This window comes from Tasmannia lanceolata, unplaced genomic scaffold (assembly GCF_043159265.1).
Source record: "Tasmannia lanceolata isolate RefF3 unplaced genomic scaffold, GAP_Taslan_0.1 ptg000008l, whole genome shotgun sequence".
Classification (NCBI taxonomy): Eukaryota; Viridiplantae; Streptophyta; class Magnoliopsida; order Canellales; family Winteraceae; genus Tasmannia; species Tasmannia lanceolata.
The window spans coordinates 13,742,757-13,752,348 of record NW_027518685.1 but is presented as its reverse complement, the minus strand read 5'-3'; the positions used below and the strand labels follow the sequence as shown (position 1 = coordinate 13,752,348).

The 9,592-nt window shown below is 38.2% G+C and overlaps 1 long non-coding RNA gene across 1 annotated transcript; it reads right to left on the bottom strand.

Moving 5' to 3' along the window:
* Positions 1-2,106: 2,106 nt before the first annotated feature.
* LOC143883147 (uncharacterized) lies at positions 2,107-7,312 on the bottom strand. The gene is made up of 2 exons (XR_013252339.1): positions 6,966-7,312; positions 2,107-2,435 (listed from the first exon to the last, which is right to left on the bottom strand). It is a non-coding gene; the product is annotated as an uncharacterized LOC143883147 (long non-coding RNA).
* Between the last annotated feature and the right edge of the window lie 2,280 nt (positions 7,313-9,592).

Here is a 9,592-nt window from a genome sequence, read left to right as displayed (position 1 = left end):
TAGTTAGTTCATGATCTAAGATACCTCAAATCGTCCCACCACGACAAAGGCATTCTACTGTTAGCCAATTTGACCTAGCCAATAATAAGGGCATGTTGTTTTCTTTCTAACTTTATTGGGTGGAAGCAAACAGTTGAAAACAAAAGTCTGTAAAAATTTGCCCCTGTAAGTGATTAGTTGGGACGAAATTGGGTTGGGCATGAGTGAGAGCCTCAATAAGCATTCACCTTGAGTTCGTTTGGGCCTGAATAACCATCTCTCTCTCTCTCTCTCTCTCTCTCTCTCTCTCTCTCTCTCTCTCTCTCTCTCTCCAGGTTCTAGAATGGGTTAGGTCAAATTTGATGGCCCAATTGTTTTGACTTGGGTCATACTCGCCCCCTGCCCATAAATTCTCGAGTTTGAATAAGCATCCACCTTGAGTTCGTTTGGGCCTGACTAAGCACCCACCTCTCTCATGATTTTGTTATTCATTTGAATTCAAAATTCTTTAGTTTTTATATGGTGGAGGCCCATGAACTCCACTCCGGTCGGTACGACCCTTGATATTTGATCCGACAGCAGCCCAAATTTTAAAAGGCTGCTGTCGGATCAAATATCAAGGGTGGTACTTTTTTCGTACCACCTACAAGGGACTTCACAGGCGGCCACCATATAACTTCACAAACTTTCTTTTTTTATCTGTTTAGGTTTTAGAATTGGTTAGGTCAAATTTGATGGCCCAATTGTTTTGACTTGGGTCAGATTCGGCCCGGCCCATTAATTCTCAAGTTGGGCACAGATAGACCTTACTTGATTGACTTATGGGTTGAATTGGGCCCTAGCCCCTTAGCTCTTGGGCTATATTTAGACCCGCATTCTTGGCCCATGCTATGCACGATTGTAGAATAATGGTGCCATCACCAAAACAGGAGCTTCAAAATGGGGGGGCTACACCCTATGTATGGGCTTGGTTGGAGATCCTAGAATCCATCTCATCAAAACAAGAGGTAAAATAGTGGGCCCCATCCGATGTAAAAAAATGTTTTCTTCAATCATATAAAAAGAAAGAAAGAAATTCTTAATCACAATATAGATTCACAACATAGATGAAATCATCATATTCTGGTCATAATACCAAAGAAGCTAGAATAATATAAGTCCAAAATTGTGTTTTCAATTCTTGCACAATAAGGTGCCAAACAGTTAATGACACCAATAGATATACTGGTTCATTGAATGGAGGAATGTACACAAAGCTTCAAATCTCTGCAGAGATATTCTAACCCCTTCAATTTCTACGTTTGCAAGTTGACTCTAGTGTTACAGTTTAAGAAGTGCTAGGCTTTCACACATGAAACTTTTTTTACAGCTTTGTTGGATATGGTATTCAGCTTACATGCAGTTTAGAGTTATTAAAGTGAAGGATAGAAATACATCGAAATTGCAACAAATTAGTTTCTGGCAACAAGGAGGCAGGGATGTCCTACCAACAGTAACAAATATAGTACAGTACACTGGAAACCATGTGCAAGCAAGTGGAAATAGACACTGAACCAAATCTATTTAAGCTTCTCCGCAAAAAAAAAAATTTCAAAAGGACATGCATTTTTTTATGGTCCCACTAGTATTAAACAAAACACTTCTAAAACTCTTCAAAAATTGACCAAGAGTATTATTGTTGTTACATTCATTTTACAATTGGGTCTGCCATATAAGGTTTTTTTCGCTCATTTATGGGCACTACTCAATCTTTTGAAGTGAGGATTGGTTTGGTTTCAGCCATTTTCCCTAAGATCATTGAAATTTGAAGTAAATCACATTGATAGGAAGTTAAGAAGCTGAGTTTTTTTTTTTTTTTTGGGTGCGTGTGCGTGTGAAAAGACCAAGAGTGTCTTGAACTTACAAAGTAAAAAGAAAAAAGATAATTACAGACATTTTGATAAGAATACGTAGGAAAATGAACCAACACTTATCACCCAGTTAGACACATCCATCAGTTTCTGAGCCTTCTCTATACCCAGTTTCCTCAGTACTTTAACTGATGATTAAAGGGTCAGTAAGCTTAAAAAATATGATACCTCAATTTTGGGATATCACCCAGTCAGACACATCCACGATCACTTGGGATAACCATAACTTGAAATTTGGGAATATTATTTCTCCATCAAAGGACATTAAAAACTGAAGACAATCATTGTAAGGAACCCAGAAGTGGTGGGATAATATAGTGACAGTAAAATACTGATTTGGTTTTATGCCTATCCCAACCATCCAAATCAAAGAACTTTCAACATTGATGTGTAGAGATGCAAATATAAGAAACTAGATAACTATGGACATCATAGTTATGATTTTAAGCATTTAAGAGAAACTCATTGCTGAGCACATTCACCTGGCATCATCGAGTGCAATTTTCATGTGCAGATGCCAAAATAAAGTAGATCAATGAGAAGGTCCTGCAACATCAAGAAGAAAGAACATAACTATGGACATTTAAAAAAAAATGTTATATTGTAATCAATAAATTTTTATACAGTAAAAAAACAATTCAAATTGCTTTCAATTAGGGTCTGTTCCAATCGCAGGAAAACGTTTACTCAGTAAACCTTTTTGCCGTAAAGTTTTTCTTTTCCATTGATTCAATGACAACAGGTTTTACAGTGTAAAATTCGAACTTCCCTAAACCGTGTATTTTTATGGTCATTAAATGATCATGTATACTATGATCCTTCAGGATCAGGCTCCCATACCCTCCAAAAACGCTAAATCCTTACAAAAAACACTGTGTCCAATGGGCAAGAAAGCTTCTCTATCACCATCCATCATCATGGATGGACTTCTTCATCCCATCTATTTATATTTGTGGGAATGAATCAGAAAGTGCTTGGATGCAAGGAATTGATTTTAACTTCTCTGCTGCACATTTGAAGTTTGTGAAGTGCTTGGGGCAGTTGTAGAGCATTGTGCAGGGGTTTCAAACAATGTCTGAAACTTGGGATCCTATCTTAAAAAATGAAATCAATTTGTCCTGAACTAACCAAAGACCCCTCTCGGACCACAACTTGGCATCACCCTACTCAGCCCAGCACGTCATCGCTTGGATTATTGGCTACACTAAGCTATACCTGAGTTGCACTTGTGGAGTCAAACTTAGACCCCAGCTAGCCTCACAGAATCCGTTAGGTCGCAACCAGTCGGCCACCTTGAGCACAGAGAAGAGATTGAGAGGGCAAGATGAGGAGAGGGAAGACGGAGAGAAGAGATGAAGAGACGGACGAGTGAGATGACTTAAACATGGGCTTTGGAATTAAATTCATGGCCAAAAGTACGAAAAACATATACGGCCCTCGACCGTAAAACAGGGTGCCCTTGGAAAACGACTTCACAGGCAGTGAAACTCTTACTGTTTTACCACACTTGGAACAAGTATCAGTATCAGTAAGGGCGTACGAGTTTGTATTACCTCCTTTTTACTTCGATTGGAATGCGGCCTTGATAAAAAGGCATCATTCACAAAAAAAATTGTCTGTCTAAAAGTTCTAAATGATGGTGATCTAAGATAATTTCTAACTTATGGCTTGGTACAAATATGCAATATAGGTATGCGTATTACGACGAGACGACAAAGTTGCATCCTCGCTTTGGATGATCTGAACTGTCTATTTTACATCTTGTTTGGGATCCCGTACACCTCAAAAAATACACCAATCATGCAATGCTAACTTTTTCAAACTTCTTAAAGATACAGCCCCTTAGAATTGGCACATTGTGGGGCTATTCTGTACTGGAACATCATCCTCTTACAATTAGCATAAGGAATTGATATTGACACTCACCTTGTTTTAATAACTCCACAAGGCTACAATTTACATTTTCAAAGCTTTGCTTGATTTCTTACCCAATCTTATGGGGTAAGTTTGTCATCTGACTCGCTAAGGGTGTTGCTGCAAGCTTAAATATGCAAGAGGATTCACAAAAGTTTCTACTCTACAGAACAGTTTCACAGCATTGTCATCGGAATATGTTTGCGTATTTTCTAGAAAACCCTGTTCCACAAGGCTATAAAGACTCTTCACAAAATCACAAGCCCAATTCCAATACGTATAATGTAGCCTAAACAAATCTACAGCGTGTACCATGAGTGAATTCTGGAAAATCTTGTTCCACAAGGCTACCAAGACTCTTCACAAGCCCAAATCCAATATGAATAATTTAGCCCAAACCAATCTACAGTGTGTAACATGAATATTCAGTGACACATGGATAAGAATCCATGCATGCTTATCAAATATTTGCAAATCAACCTGAGATTTTTTCAAAGCAGCATAGGGATTACAGGTGCTTGTGGACACATAAAGCTGGCTAAAGATTGAAAGGGGTGTTCTATCATAAGCCCAACATGTCACAAACAAGACCAAGGAATTGGCACTTGCCAACTCTGGTTCCGTAAAATGGAAAAAATCAAGCACTATAAAAAGAAATTCATAAGTACATTAAATTTTAGTCAACATACAGAAAAAAAAGTAAACTCTTGATTTATAATTAATGGAAATACTATATTAACATGGCAGCTTAGATTAATGCATCTGCTCAATAGGTCTAGCAAAACATTTTTACATACGAAAATTGGGCTAAACAACATAAGAAAGCTTTTTAACATAGAATCCATGGTACAATGTCCTTGGAAGATGTTGCATCTTGCATGAACAACATAGATAACAAGGAAAAACTCAAAGGAATTACGGCTTTAGCTTAAGTGGCAGTTGGCCTTGAATTCAGAGTTCAATAACAAGGAGAAACCCTTATATTTTTCAAAAGAGAAACAAGGAGCAGCCTCTATATTTTTTAACAGAGTTCCATAAAATAATTTGTGACTCAATAAATAAGATATTTTAATTTGTGACTCAATAAATAAGATATTTCAATCCTAGAACTTAGACTGAGCAGGACTAAGACAGAGTATATGGAGTGCAACTTTAGTAATGTAAGAAGGTAGGGCGAGGATGTAGTAAATATGACCGGACAGGAGGTACCTAAGAGGGATATCTTTCGCTATCTTGGTTCAATCCTACATAAGGAATGAGAGATTGAAGAGGATGTAAACCATAGAATAAAAGCAGGTTGGTTGAAGTGGAAGCATGCTTCAGGAGTTCTGTGACGGTAAAATACCTACCAAGTTGAAGGAAAAGTTTCATAAGACAGTTGTTAGGCCAGCCATGCTGTACGGCTTAGAATGCTGGGCCACCAAGAAGCGGAATGTGCATGAGATGAGTGTAGAAGATGTGAATGCTTAGATGGATGTGCAGCCACACAAGGTTAGATCGAATTAAAAATGAAGACATCCGTAAAAGGTGGGGGTGGCACCAATTGATGAGAAGATGAGAGAGCACCGCTTAAGATGGTTTGGGCATATCCAACGTAGGCCATTGGATGCTCCGGTTGGAAGAAGTGACTCGTGCCAAGTTGATGGAGTAAAAAGAGGTAGGCGCAGACCGAAAACAACTTGGGAAGAAACAGTGAGGAAAGACTTGAGCGCTAGGAACATGATAGAGAACATGACCTTGGATAGGAGAGAATGGAAGAAAATGATCCATGTAGATGAACCCAACTAGTGTCAGGATTAGACTTAGTCAATTTGAGCCGGGTAGATCCTTTCACCTTCTTCATGAAAATTTTCTAAAGGATTCATTAGCGACCCCAACTAGTTTGGAACAAAGGCTTAGTTGAGTTGAGTTGAGTGAAACTACTGCCAAAAAGCATGCATTACAGTGTAAATGCACGTCTGATATAGGAGATGTGAGAAATGCATTGGTGACAATCCACGTCTGATATAGCGAGGAATTCAAGTTAGTGAACTAAAGTACAAAAATTTTAAGAACGCATAATGAAATTAATTTGAAGGATCGAGCAATCATAGTATTTCCTTGACATTGTTGAGTCTTTGCCTTACTCTGTTTAATCACATTTCCACATTTTATACCTTTTCAAAAAAAAAAAAATTTCCACATTTTATATTCTGTTTACATCCAGCAAGCAAACACTGTTTTCCTTTTAATATCTGGTCTGGATGAATGCATGTCTTCCATAGTTTGCGTTCTCTCTGAAATGCAATAGGAATTTGTAATTGCACAGGAGCTCGGTAGCAAAACGAACAGGGGTTTCATGTCGAAAACCTCAGCATAATAAAAAGTGAACATGCCAAAAACTGGATTGTAGAAGCCTTCGATCATACGACCATTACCATTCTTGAGAGGGGTAAGCAGAAATACAGAGTTTTGTGTTGCGCCGAGGTTTTCCTTGCTGGCGAAATTCTTAAGAAGGAGATGATAGAGGGGTAAACGAAAATGGAAAGATGCGCGGATTGGGGATCGGCTTCTTCTGATTTTCTGGAAGGCTCGATGATCTGTACATGTGTATGGATCGACCTCAGCTCAAGATTTTGATGGCCCACCTAACCTGCCCGTGACCCTTTTTGCGAACAACAGTGGCGTTTGATGATTTTGAGATTTTGACTATAATCAACTATCCCTAATGTAGATATTGTGGGAAATGTGGTATTTTTCTAATTCAAACTTTCCGCGTCTGGAATTCTTTCCTAGTCTATCAGAGTAACATATATAAGTGAAATTTTCAACCTAACGGATTGGTTGTCAAACAGAAATGTAAGTAATCACCTGAAATACTATCCCAAATGATCCATGTGCAACCTACATGGGTTCTTCTTGGACTATATTCTCTCTTGAGATTCTATGATATCGGTGATCTTTGGTAATGCTTGCACACTGTGGGAGGGATAATGAAAGAAACTCCTGAGGTTTCCACTCATAAGAACCTGTTTATGCTGTCTTTTTCTTTGGTATGTGACAAGAAACCCCAAGGAATGATGTTTTCATGTAGCAAATGGATATAATTTGTCCTCTCAAAATAGTGGATATGATGCAACAGGGTTCAAAGAAATCCCACAAGAATGTACAGAGATTTCTTACCTTCAAACCCTGGAGAGATCAAGAGCCTCTTCTTCTTCTTTTCTTTCCAAAAAAGTAGAGCTCTCTCTCTCTCTCTCTAGAGAGAGAGAGAGAGAGAGAGATCTGAGCCTTATCCTCGTCCATTCTCCTCTTCTTTTCTCCAAACCATAGTCAGAGATGGGGAGGTTGGGTCGTTGCTGAGCCGGTTGGGTTTTGGGTGAGAGTGGAGAGTGAATACTGATGGTGTTGGGAGCTTCTCCTCCTCCTTTTTTCCTCAAAGCTCCCCCTCGCTCCTCTGATAGCTTAGCTCTTTTCATCTTACTATACTTACTAATAAAAAATAATAATCTTACTATTACTTAAGATGAGGGACAATTAAATGTTAGATGACAAAACAGATGGGTGGAGCAATATATAAGTGTTACATTCGCCAGTCGGGGGTAAGGTCATGTAAGAGAATGATAAAGAACAGAACATAATTTTATCATCTAAATAGGTTAACTATATTAATGTATCAAGATTAAGAAGCTTGTTAAACTAAGGGAGATGATAAATTCGCACCCCCTAAAGGATGATTCGCACCACCCCTTTCCACATGAATTGACGTCCTACAAGGGTGCGAATTTATCACCACCCTTAGTTTAACAAGCTTCTTCTTAATCTTGATCTTAATGAAGTCAATTCACGTGACAGGGATGTGAATCATCCTAAGGGGGTGCGGATTTATCATCACCCTAAACTAATGTACACTTTAGTCTTCCAAGTATTGTTGCTAGTGTACATTGTTAGGCAATACAATAAATAATAGCAAACATATTAAGCCTAGTGTTCATCGTAACAACAACTACAAGGCAAGATTACAACTCGTCTCAAGAGATGCCTTCAGTATTTTCTGCTACCGGTTTCATGAGGCCCAACCAAGTAAATCACTACATCTGCAAGACAGTTAATGTGCGTACCTTGATGCAAGAAAAGTATGAATATGCGTACCTTAAAATGTGTATCACTTACCACTGTTGTGAACTGAAGGAATAAAAGTAAAAGAGAATCATACCTTGAAGTCATGGCTGATGCAAGCATATGAATGTAAAAGGGAATCTCATTGTGGAATGTAGAACGGATGTGTTATAAAAAAATCATATAAAATACTAAGCTAGGATTTTTTTTTTCTAAGATTCCTGCAACACAACAACTCCTGTCGAATCCTTGACCATGTCATTATCCAAGATACCCAACCAGGCTTACTCATATGGTAGAGTTCTTTAAGTTGTTTTCCTCAATTCTCACCGCGGCGGTCGCTATTGACCCTTTCTCAGGGACATTCTCTAGGAACTCATGGGGTAAGAGTAGCAGCCAGCAGGTATTTGATCTTTCAAACCTAAAGCTTTATGAATTCGTCATGTATTGGAGGTGAAATAGGACTCCTGAAACCACCTTGTATCCTCTGCAACCCTGTGGAAATAGATTACAAAAGCAAATTCAGAATCGAGAAAACTTACACTCCAAAATAACTCAAAAGAATAAAGTAAAACCTTAAAAATTAATTGAAACTATGAATTCTCATACTGGGATGACCCTTTATTTGAAAATCACTTATTTCTATGACTATGATACATGCAAGTATGGTGTATATGATGTAATTACAAGTAGTTATTGTAGGACTATGCTTTTGAGATTTGTGGGTGTTAGTTATTGATTATATGTCATGTAAGTGGGTAATGGGTTATGGAAGTGGGCAAATAGATTAGTGATGTGGCACACCTTTGTGCTTGTATTTGAGTTCTTTAATTTAATGAAATAAGAGAAAAAGAGAAAATTATAGCAAACAAGGGAAACTTTGTTTAGGAGAGTCATGGTTCCTCTTGATTTGAACCACTAGGAGGTCCGGTTGCCTCGAATCAGCCTCTCTCCCTCTCTTTTTTCTATTTTCCGTTTGTTTAATTCTGTTACGACCAATTAGGCACGTAACAGACTATGATCGCCTCAAGCCCGAGTTGCCCCACAGTTTGGGTGCCATTAACAATTTAGGGGTATTTGGATTGCAACTCGGGCTTAAGGAAAAATTTAGGAAGGAAAAATATTTACATGAATCCTCCGTCTTTTACACATTAAAAAATTACATGAATTAACCCTATTCAAATTTTTACTAACTTCCCTTTAAATCTACTATAATAATATTTGTGGGAAGAAATAATTTTCATAAGAAAATATTTTTCTATCAAAAATGTTTTTCTTACAACCCAAACATGGCCTCAGGGAGTTCCTGATTGGCACCCAAAATACACCTTCCTTATGTAATTATCCTCAAGCTCTTAAAGAATGATAATTGCTCTCTATTTATGCACCTAAATAATTTATCTAATTGAACTAACCCCAACTAATCATGGGGGGGAAACTTGGGATTTAGGGCGAATTAAGCATCTTCAACATCCTGCATCTTCAATATCTTGAATCCTTGGTGAGAGTTATTCTTCTTCTCCAGTTGCTTGGTTTTCTCTGCTTTTGTGTTGATTTTTGATTCAGTGTCGGAGTGGTCTCCCATAGTCACAACTCCGGGACCCCTAACGTGTTTTCCGTAAGGGCAGATCCATCACAGATTGGAGCTCCACCAGCCACCTATCGCGGAACCACACTTTAGCATCATCATA